Source organism: Piliocolobus tephrosceles, chromosome 18, assembly GCF_002776525.5.
Source record: "Piliocolobus tephrosceles isolate RC106 chromosome 18, ASM277652v3, whole genome shotgun sequence".
Classification (NCBI taxonomy): domain Eukaryota; kingdom Metazoa; phylum Chordata; class Mammalia; order Primates; family Cercopithecidae; genus Piliocolobus; species Piliocolobus tephrosceles.
This window is the reverse complement of record NC_045451.1, coordinates 21,599,084-21,608,635: the sequence shown is the minus strand read 5'-3', so window position 1 is coordinate 21,608,635 and position 9,552 is coordinate 21,599,084. Positions and strand designations below refer to the sequence as shown.

The following is a 9,552-nucleotide window of genomic DNA, read 5'->3' as shown; positions in this document are numbered from 1 at the left end:
CTAATTTTTTGTATTTTTAGTGGAGATGGGATTTTGCCATGCTGTCCAGGCTGGTCTCAAACTCCTGACCTCAAGTGATCCACCTGCTTCAGCCTCCCAAAGTGTTGGGATTACAGGCATGAGCCACTGTGTCCGGCTGGTATGCTTTTTTAAAACATATTTTTATTTTTTATTTTTGCAGGTACATAGTAGGTGTATATGTTTATGGGGTGCATAGATGTTTTGATACAGGCATGCAATGCATAATAATCTCATCATGGAAGATGGGGCATCCATCCCTCTGTGTTACAGACAATCTGGTGTGCTGGTGTGCGTTTTTTTTTTTTTTTTTTTTTGAGACAGAGTCTCGCTCTGTCCCCCAGGCTGGAGTGCAGTGGCGCGATCTCGGCTCGTTGCAACCTCTGCCTCCCAGGTTCAAGCGATTCTCCTGCCTCAGCTTCCCGAGTAGCTGGGATTACAGGCGTGTGCCACAATGCCTGGCTAATTTTTTGTATTTCTAGTAGAGACAGGGTTTCACTGTGTTATCCAGGATGGCCTCTATCTCCTGACCTTATGATCTGCCCGCCTCAGCCTCCTGAAGTGCTGGGATTACAGGCATGAGCCACCATGCCCGGCTGGTGTGCCCTTTTAAAAAGTATTTTGCTCAGGCTGTTGCTGAAATGAACTCGCATTTCTCAGGATGGTACACACCAATTAAGGGCATAGAAAAGTGGCCAGGAAGTGTGCTGCATCTGAAGAGTAATCGAATTTGAGAGCAACCTTTCTACAGCATGTGCTGTACAAAGTCCTCATGGCTCCACTGGCGGGATGCTCAGAGAGCCCTTCTCTATGCAACATTTCTTAGACTGCCTTCCTGCCAATACCCCAGGGCACAAGCAGCTGGTTTTTCACCATGCAGAAAATGGCTTTGCTTGCCTTATTGTAGCACTTTGATTCCAAAATACACAAAAAAAGTCTTTCATACATTTCTTATTATTGATTCCCCCAAGAAGCAAGTAAAAGATGTGAAGTCACATATCACTGTCCATCAAGAGACAGTGGTCACTGATTAGTGGAACAGTCTGAGGACAGTGCTGTCCAAGTGTCTATCCGTGCTCCCTTGAAGGGGAGGATTGAAATCATGCTCCTCTAGTTTTTAGACATCTAGCCAGAGGAGGGAAGAGTGCCCAGAACCTTAGCATGTCCACTCAGAATCCACCAGGACCGTGGGAAGCCCAAGCCCTTCCAGGAAGCTTCCCTGAGCCCTTTGACCTCCCTGATGTCTCCCTTTTGTGGTCTCCTACTGCACTCAGTGCTCTGCACCCCTTCTCAGATGGTGACTCGAGTCTTATCCTGTCCTATAATGTTTTCATGAGTGTTTGTCTTCATTCAGCCATGGGATACAACGTTAGATTGGGTGGTCAGCCCTTTCTGAAGGGTTGACATGGGGCTGATCCGTCAATGATTAATATCACCAGTTGGGATCCTTAGGAAACAGATTCTGGAATGGAGATTAGCACACAGGAGGTTCTCAGGGAGTGCTTGTGGGATCAGCACCCATGGAATGGACAGGAAGGAAGTGGCATTGGGAAGAGGGAGAAGTTGAGCCATGAAAGCCTCAGCCAACCCCTTAGGGGCTCTGGAGCTGAGATAGTCTTTTAGATTTTCCCTGAGTTGGGGCAAGGGGACAGGCACATGCCCGTGATATAATCAGTCATTGAATGGTGGCTTCTCCAAAAAGGAAGCATGACCTTGGAAGGGGCATCTGTTTTTGGCAGAGGCAATCCCAGAAGCCGGCTCACAGCTGAAGGCTATCTGCTGGCAACACTTTGAGCATCTGGGAGCAACTCGTTGTTCTTCATTTCTGCAGAGGAATCTCAGCACTGTGATATAGCAACCATAGCAATGAAACACAAACATATAAAGGAAGAGTATTCCAGGTAGAGGGAACAGCAAACACAAAATCCCTGTGTTGGAGAAAAAGGAACTTTCCATCCACCCTCTGAAGGTTTGCTCTCTGAAATAGGCTTGACTTTAGACAGATGAACAGGAGAAAAGGCATACAAATTTATTAACATGCAAGTGCACATAAGCCACACAACATAGGAAACTCAAAGAAGGGCCAGATGGCTGACGTTTAAATATCTTCTTCATAGGGGAGAGGGAAGGGAGGATGTAGGCAATTTTGGAGGAAGAGCAAATGATTTTTAGGGGAGGTGAATGGGCTTGAATAATAGGCAATAGCGTGGGCTCTGGGTATGGAGTCTACTCTAGTCTTTCTTCCTGCGAAGATATTCGGTTGATGAGATATCTGGGGAAGGAATTCCCAATAATTGGATATCTTCTGGAGGATCTGGCATTTAGGTAGATAGGGGAACTTTAGGGAGAACCTCCTCTCCCTACCATATTTGCTGCTTCCCAGATGCACTCAGTTTGAAGTCGAAAGCAGCATATTTGACATATTTTGGGGTATCTATTTTTTCTTTTTTTTTTTCTTTTTTTTTTTTTCATTTAGAAGGAGGGTCTTGTTCTGTTGCCCAGGCTACAGTGCAGCGGCCCCAGAACAACTCACTGCAGCTTCAAATTCCCAGGCTCAAGCAATCCTCCCGCCTCAGCCTCCCAAAGTGCTGGGATTACAGGCATGAGCCACTGCACCTGGCCTGGGGTATCATTTTCTAAACCCCAATACCCCAGTGCTACAACAAGAGTTAGCTTGGCATGTGCATGCAATGGTGGGGGGCGGGGACCAAATCCATCAATAGGAACGTCATAAAAGATAGGGAGTGAAGAGAAGGCAGGAGCTGATTGTCCATGAGTTCAGTATTTGTTCTACTAGCAACGGGGAGTTTTTTGAAAATTTTAAGCAGAGGAGTAACAGGATTTATTTATACTTTCAAAGATTGCCCTGGCTGCTGGGTGTGCGTGGGCCATAGGGGTGAGTGTACAGCAGGGAGACAGCAAGGCACAGTTGTAGCAGTCGGGGTATGAGGTTTCAGTAACTTGGTTGAGGGTTACAGCGGAGAAGCTGATGAGGAGTGGCTGAATTCAGGATTTATCTTGGGCGATAGAGCCAATAGGACTTGCTGATAGGTTGAATGTAGGCTATGAGAGGGAAAGAGAACTAAAGATGACTCCTAGGTTTGTAGCCTGCCCAGCTGGGGAACTGGCTGGAGCATTAGCTAAGATGGGGAAAACTGGGAAAGAAAGAGTTCGGGTGTGGGCACGCCCCTGGCAATGGTAATCACTTCATTACTTAATTGAGGTCCTAAGTAGTCCTGTCTTCATTACAACCATAAATAAATGGAAGTGTTGGACTTTTCCTATAAGAACAGTTGAATTTTACTTCTCAATCTTTCTTTCTTTCCTTTTCTTTCTTTCTTTCTCTTTTCTTTCTTTCTTTCTTTTCTTTCTCTCTCTTTCCTCTTTCTTTCTTTCTCTTTTCTTTCTCTTTCCTTTTTCTTTCTTTCTTTCTCATTTCTTTCTCTCTCTCTTTCCTCTTTCTTTTCTTTCTTCCTTCCTTTCTTTCTTTCTTTCTTTCTTTCTTTCTTTCTTTCTTTCTTTCTTTCTTCTTTTTGTTTTTTGAGACAGTCTTGCTCTGTCACCTGGGCTGGGGTACGGTGGCGTTATTTCAGCTCATTGCAACCTCCACCTCCTGGATTCAAGCGATTCTCCTGCCTCAGCCTTGTGAGTAGCTGGGACACAAACACGCCTGGCTAATGTTTGTGTTTTTAGTAGAGACGGGGCTTTTCCATGTTTGCCAGGCTGGTCTTGAACTCCTGAGCTCAGGCGATCTGCCCACGTTGGCCTCCCAAAGCATTGGGATTGCAGGCATGAGCCACTGTGCCCGGCCAGACTTCTCAATGTTTCATTTCCCACCCCAGGTCGTCCTACCTTTTTGAGCTGGTAACTAAAGTCAAGACATGAAGTCTTTTTAACCAAAAAGAACAAAAACTTTGAAATTTAAATATAATCAGCCTCCCATTTGGGAGATAATCTACAAACATCTTCATGACACTCTGGGACAGCCTCTGTTGTCCTCTTGGCTCCAATCCCTACACTTAGCAGTTCATACTTGTGTCCTTTCATGGTTGTTTGGCTTAGCTTTACTCTTAAAAAGTGTTTTTGGGCCAGGCACAGTGGCTCATGCCTGTAATCCCAGCAGCTTGGGAGGCCAAGGCAGGAGGACCACTTGAGCCCAGGAGTTTGAGACCAGCCTGGGCAACACAGTGAGACCCTATCTCTACAAAAAAATTAAAAATAATTAGCTAGGCATGGTGGTGCACACCTGTAATCCTAACTGCTTGGGAGGCTGAGGCGGGAGAATTGCTTGAGCTCAGGAGGTCGAGTCTACAGTGAACTATGATCATGCCACTGCACTCCAGCCTGGGCAACAGAGCAAGACCCTATCTTTGAAAGAAAAAAAAGTGTTTACGATCCTCCCCAAATAGACTCCATCTTTTCATTTCTCACTGAACTCCCAGACAGAGGTTCTGAAGCTCATGAGCCCTGCGAATTTATAAAACCGCTCCAAAGACTCCACAGATACCTCGAAATTATAGAAAATTTGATCTAGCTTTGCATTTGAGCCTCTCCAGGATAAAAGTCTTTCTACAGCTTCTCAAAGGAATAGGTAAACTAAAACCAGGCAAAACAAAACAAACTAAAAAAAAAAAAAAAACACCCCAAAACTTTGTTGTTTTAAATTCCCATTTTAAAAAAGGTTATGTAAAAATAATTTTTCTTTTTTCATTTTGTTTTCTTCTTTAAACCAGCTCTCCAGAGCTTCAGCCAGGCTACCTCATCATCGAATCATCCTGAAATAACTTCCACACACCAAATAGCTCTCAGCTATACTCCAAACCCATGCAATGAAGTAGAAAATTACATCCCTCCCCCTCCAATTCTTAAAGTGGTTAATTTTTTCCTGGAATGGACATTATTAAGATTTCAAATTTGTTCTCATTGCTTTATAAACTGTAACCATGGATCCAGCTCTAATAAAGATGTCCCAGTGAGTTAATCATGCTAGGGAACAGAAAAACTCAGGGACAATCAGAATCACAGCCAGAAGGGGGCAATCCTTCTCACGTCATACCTAAGACTGCAGCTCCTGTCAGGCTGCGTGTTCATTGTGTAAGGCACCACAGGCCTCGTGGTGCCAGCTCACCAGCTCATCTTGGTGCCAGCTCACCAGCTCATCTTGGCGCCAGCTCACCAGGTCACGTGCTGACTTTACCAGTACATGTATGCTAATTAGTTATCATCCAATTATCTGCCTCCCTAAAGGAATGAGGGCATCATCTCCTAGAATTTATCTTCTAAGCTCTTCTCTTGACCCCGGAAAGAAATGATGGACATCTTGTTCTAGGGCGTTTCATTTTTGGAACACGAACTGCAGATGGGTTCGTGATTGGCAGAGAGGAGCCAGGCCAAGAAGTTTGGCTATTTTGTCAAAGGCAATGGGAAGCCACTGAAGGTTTTAAGCAGAAAATAATGATCAGATATGCATTTGAGAAGTACAGTTTGGAGAACAAATGAGGAAGGCATAAGATCTGGAGGCACAGAAGCCAGGTGGAAGGCCGTTTTTCAGGCTAGAAAAGTGGTGGTCTGTTGTAGGTTACATGCAGTAGGTTGGAGAGAATGGGTTAGATACAGGGATGTTTATGAAATAGGAATTGACTGGCTTACTCTGGAGGGAATGCTAAGGGAAGCAGAAAGGAGTCACAGATGACATCTTTATTTGTAGATTGGGTTGGGGTAGATGATGGTGTCAATTAATGAGACAGGAAACCTAGAGAATGAGCAGTTTATTTATGGGGGAAGAAAGATATGAGGAATTGAACTTGGGACATGCTGATCTGGAGGTGCCTACAAACCATCCAAGAAAAAGTGTCCCACAGACAATTGGAGATGCAAAGCTTGGAGCTAAGGGAGAGGTCTGGGCTAGAAACACAGGCCCATCCCCTCCATGGAGATGGTAGTTGATACCATGAGAGTGAAGATTACCCAGGGGTAGGGATGATGAAGACAGAAGAGGGTCCGGGAGGGAACGTTGAGGAAGACCAATATGAAGACATGGATGAACAAAGAGGGGACTAGAAAGAAGTCAGAAGGGGGACTGGAAAGAAGTCAGCAGAAAGATGTGTTATCACAAAGGTAAGCCTTGAGGACATTACACTAAGTGAAAAGCCAGTCACAAAAGGACAAATACTGTATGAGTCCACTCATAGGAGGCATCTGGAACAGTCAAACTCATAGAAAGTAGAGGCCAGTCATGGTGGTTCATGCCAGTAATCCCAGTACTTTGGGAGACCAAGGTCGAGAATCACTTAAGGCCAAGAGTTTACGACTAGCTTAGGCAACATAGTAAAATCCCATCTCTGCCAAAAACAAAAACTAAAAACATTAGCCAGGTGTAGCATGCCTGTAGTCTCAGCTACTCAGGAAGCTGAGGCAGGAGGATTGTTGGAGGTTGCAGTGAGCTGTGATCGTACCACTGCACTTCAGCATGAGCAACAGAGGGAGATTCAGTCTTGGAAAAAAGAAACAGAAAGTAGCATGGTGGCTGCCAGAGGCTAGGGGCAGCAGGCAATGGGGAATTGTTGTTTAATGGGTATGGAGTTTCAGTTTTGCAAGATAAAAAGAGTTCTGGAGACAGATGGTGGTGATGGGTTATGGCCACACAGCAGTAGGGATGTATGGAATGCCACTGGTCTGTGAACTTAAAGATGGTTATGATAATAAGTTTTATGTTTTGCGTATTTCACAACCTTCTAAAAATAAAAAGTGTGTGCTATTGTGGGAGCCAAAAGAACAGAGCATTTGTGGGGGATGCAGTATAGTCAGGAAGCATGCCAAAAGGCCAAGCGTGATTAGAACTAAAAGACGTTTATTTATTAATACTTTACTAATGTGGTGACCACTAACGTTCTTTGAAAAAGTAGTTTTCTAGGCATGGTGGGGACGGAAGTCAGGTTTCTATGGATTGAAGACTGGAGGGTTTCCGGTCAAGTTGGCCTTGGAAGTTCAGGACTTAAGGTCCTCCTCTTTGCTGAAATATAACAAAACATTAAAACATATAAAAACAAATGAAAACATAAAAACAGGCCAGTATAAATAGCACACACACACTTGCTGCAATAAAACCAAGCCACAAAGGTTTCCTGACTGCTCTTAAATATTCTCAACAGCATTATGGGGCAGTATTTCCTTGTCCTCAGTACAAGACCTGGGCCAGTGGTGAAGTCAATTGTGAAAGGGGAGTGAGAGGAAATGAGAGAGAGAGAGAGAGACAGAGAGAGAGATAAATTATCCAAAATTCCATTGAGATTAAGCCAAAATTCCAAAATATGGAAAAACAATTAACAAAGGCATCCAACAAAATCAACAGTCAAAAGATAAATTCATTCTACACGATTGCAATAATAAAATATTATTAAACTATTTAAAAAATATATATATTTAAGATCTACAGATTAATAAATGAAGAACTTACATACCTAATAGAAATTTTGCAGGCAATAAAAGGAATAATGAAGAGAATCGTGAAAAGAAATAACAAAGAAGCAATATTTGAGGAGATGATGGCTGAGAATGTTCCATGATCACAAACAAGTCCTTAGATCAAAAGTGCTCTCCCCATGCCAGAAGGTTAAATAAAAATAAAATCACACCTAGAAATAACATAATGAAACAGCTGAATAAAAATTCCAGAGAGGAAACCTTAGAAGCTACCAGAGAAATAGCAGTCAGATTAGCTAAAAAGGAATAAGAATTACACAGCCCCATGCTTCTCATCAGCAATAACAGAAACTAGAAGACCATGAGGTGGTATCTTCACAGTGTTGAGGGTAATATAAATCATTTTTCAAGTCATTATTCAAGAAGAAGGACAAAACTAAGACATCAGGAATGCACCAGCCACCAACATTCCCTATTAAAGGAGACACCTCAGCAGAGAATAATGTGAACCCAAAGCAACAGTGTGAGACACAACACGCAATTGTGTAGACAGACATCCATTAAATAGTTCAGAAAATCAGTGTTTTAAAAATTATCTTTCAGGTTTTAAAAAGGTGAAATTAAAACTCTAGAAACAATTACAAATATGTACAAGAAGGTTCATAGCAGTTTTATTCATAGTGGTTAAAACCCAGAAACAAGACAGGTGTATATTAATAGGTGAATGGAAAAATAACTTGTGATATATTCATACAATAAAATATTACTTAGCAAAAAGTACACAAAAGACTGATAGGTGAATTAATATGAACAAATTTTGCAGACTTGCTGAATGAAAAAAGCCAGACCCAAAAGTCCACATCAATACTCCATTATTTCATTTATATAAAGTTCAAGAACAGGCAAAAGGAATTCATGGTGTCAACACAGGGGTTATACTTAGAAGGGGAATATTTGTTGGGATGGATTACACAAAGTCTGTGGAGTAATGTAAATGTTATATATCCTGGATTACAAGAAATCTGTGGAGTAATGTAAATATTGTATATCCTTTTTTTTTTTTTTTTCTTTCTGGGAGACAGGGTCTCATTTACGATGGAGTGCAGTGGCACGATCGTAGCTTACTGCAGCCTGGACCTCCTGAGCTCAAGTGACTGTCAGGCCTCAGCCTCCCAAGTATACAGGCATGTACTACCTCGCCTGGTTAATTATTATTATTATTTGTAAATTTTTTGTAGAGACAGGGTCTTGCTATGTTGCCCAGGCTGGTTTCAAACTCTTGGACTTAAGTGACCCTCCCACTTTGGCCTCCCAACTTGCTGGGATTGCAGGCGTGCCCAGCCTATACCTTGGTTTTTACAGTTCATTGAGCTGTATGCTGAATATTTATGCACTTTATGTAAACTGTAGCTCACTTTTTTAGAAACCTGCCAGCATTATAAAATTGTGGGAGAAATAATAGGTACAGTCAGTAAAAGTTCTGCAATCAATCATTTTAAACTCATGATCCCTAATAACCAAATAGTGGGAAGTAATTATGATGAAAGAGATAATGATGTAAGGAGTGGAAGAAAATGCAAACAAACAAACAAACAAACCCTTCACTTTCATCCATGTCTTCAGAAGATAAGAAAGGATATTGCATATATGAAGCCAAGTCAGGGATGCTAAACATAAGGAACATTTTGAAAACAGCAACAACAAAAAATTGTTAGAAATTAAAAATATAATTTTAAAAACTTCAAAGTATTAGAGAATAAAATAAAAGCTATTTATTGGAAAGCAGGAAAAAAAAGGCAAAGACAAGAATAGGGAGGAAAATAACAAAATTAGAGGATCCATTTAAGAGATCTAACATCTGAGTCAGGCATTCTTAACCTGGGGTCCCCAGACTCCTAAAAGGTCTGTGGAATGAGTTCATTCATAAACCGATATGGTAAAATAATACATCTTTATTTTCCCTAACCCCTAACAAATACATAACATTTCCTCTTTTAAATGTCCAGGCAGCCAGGTGTGGTGGCTCATTCTTATACTACCAACATTTTGGGAGGCGGAGGTGGAAGGATCACTTGAGCCCAGGAGTTCAAGGCCACCCTAGGCAACATAGCA

General features: G+C 42.2%; 1 long non-coding RNA gene across 1 annotated transcript; it reads right to left on the bottom strand.

Annotated features, from left to right (window-relative positions):
• Nucleotides 1-6,848: 6,848 nt before the first annotated feature.
• LOC113225179 lies at nt 6,849-7,231 on the bottom strand. Its single transcript, XR_003309806.1, has 2 exons — nt 7,107-7,231; nt 6,849-7,030 (listed from the first exon to the last, which is right to left on the bottom strand). It is a non-coding gene; the product is annotated as an uncharacterized LOC113225179 (long non-coding RNA).
• Nucleotides 7,232-9,552: the final 2,321 nt, after the last annotated feature.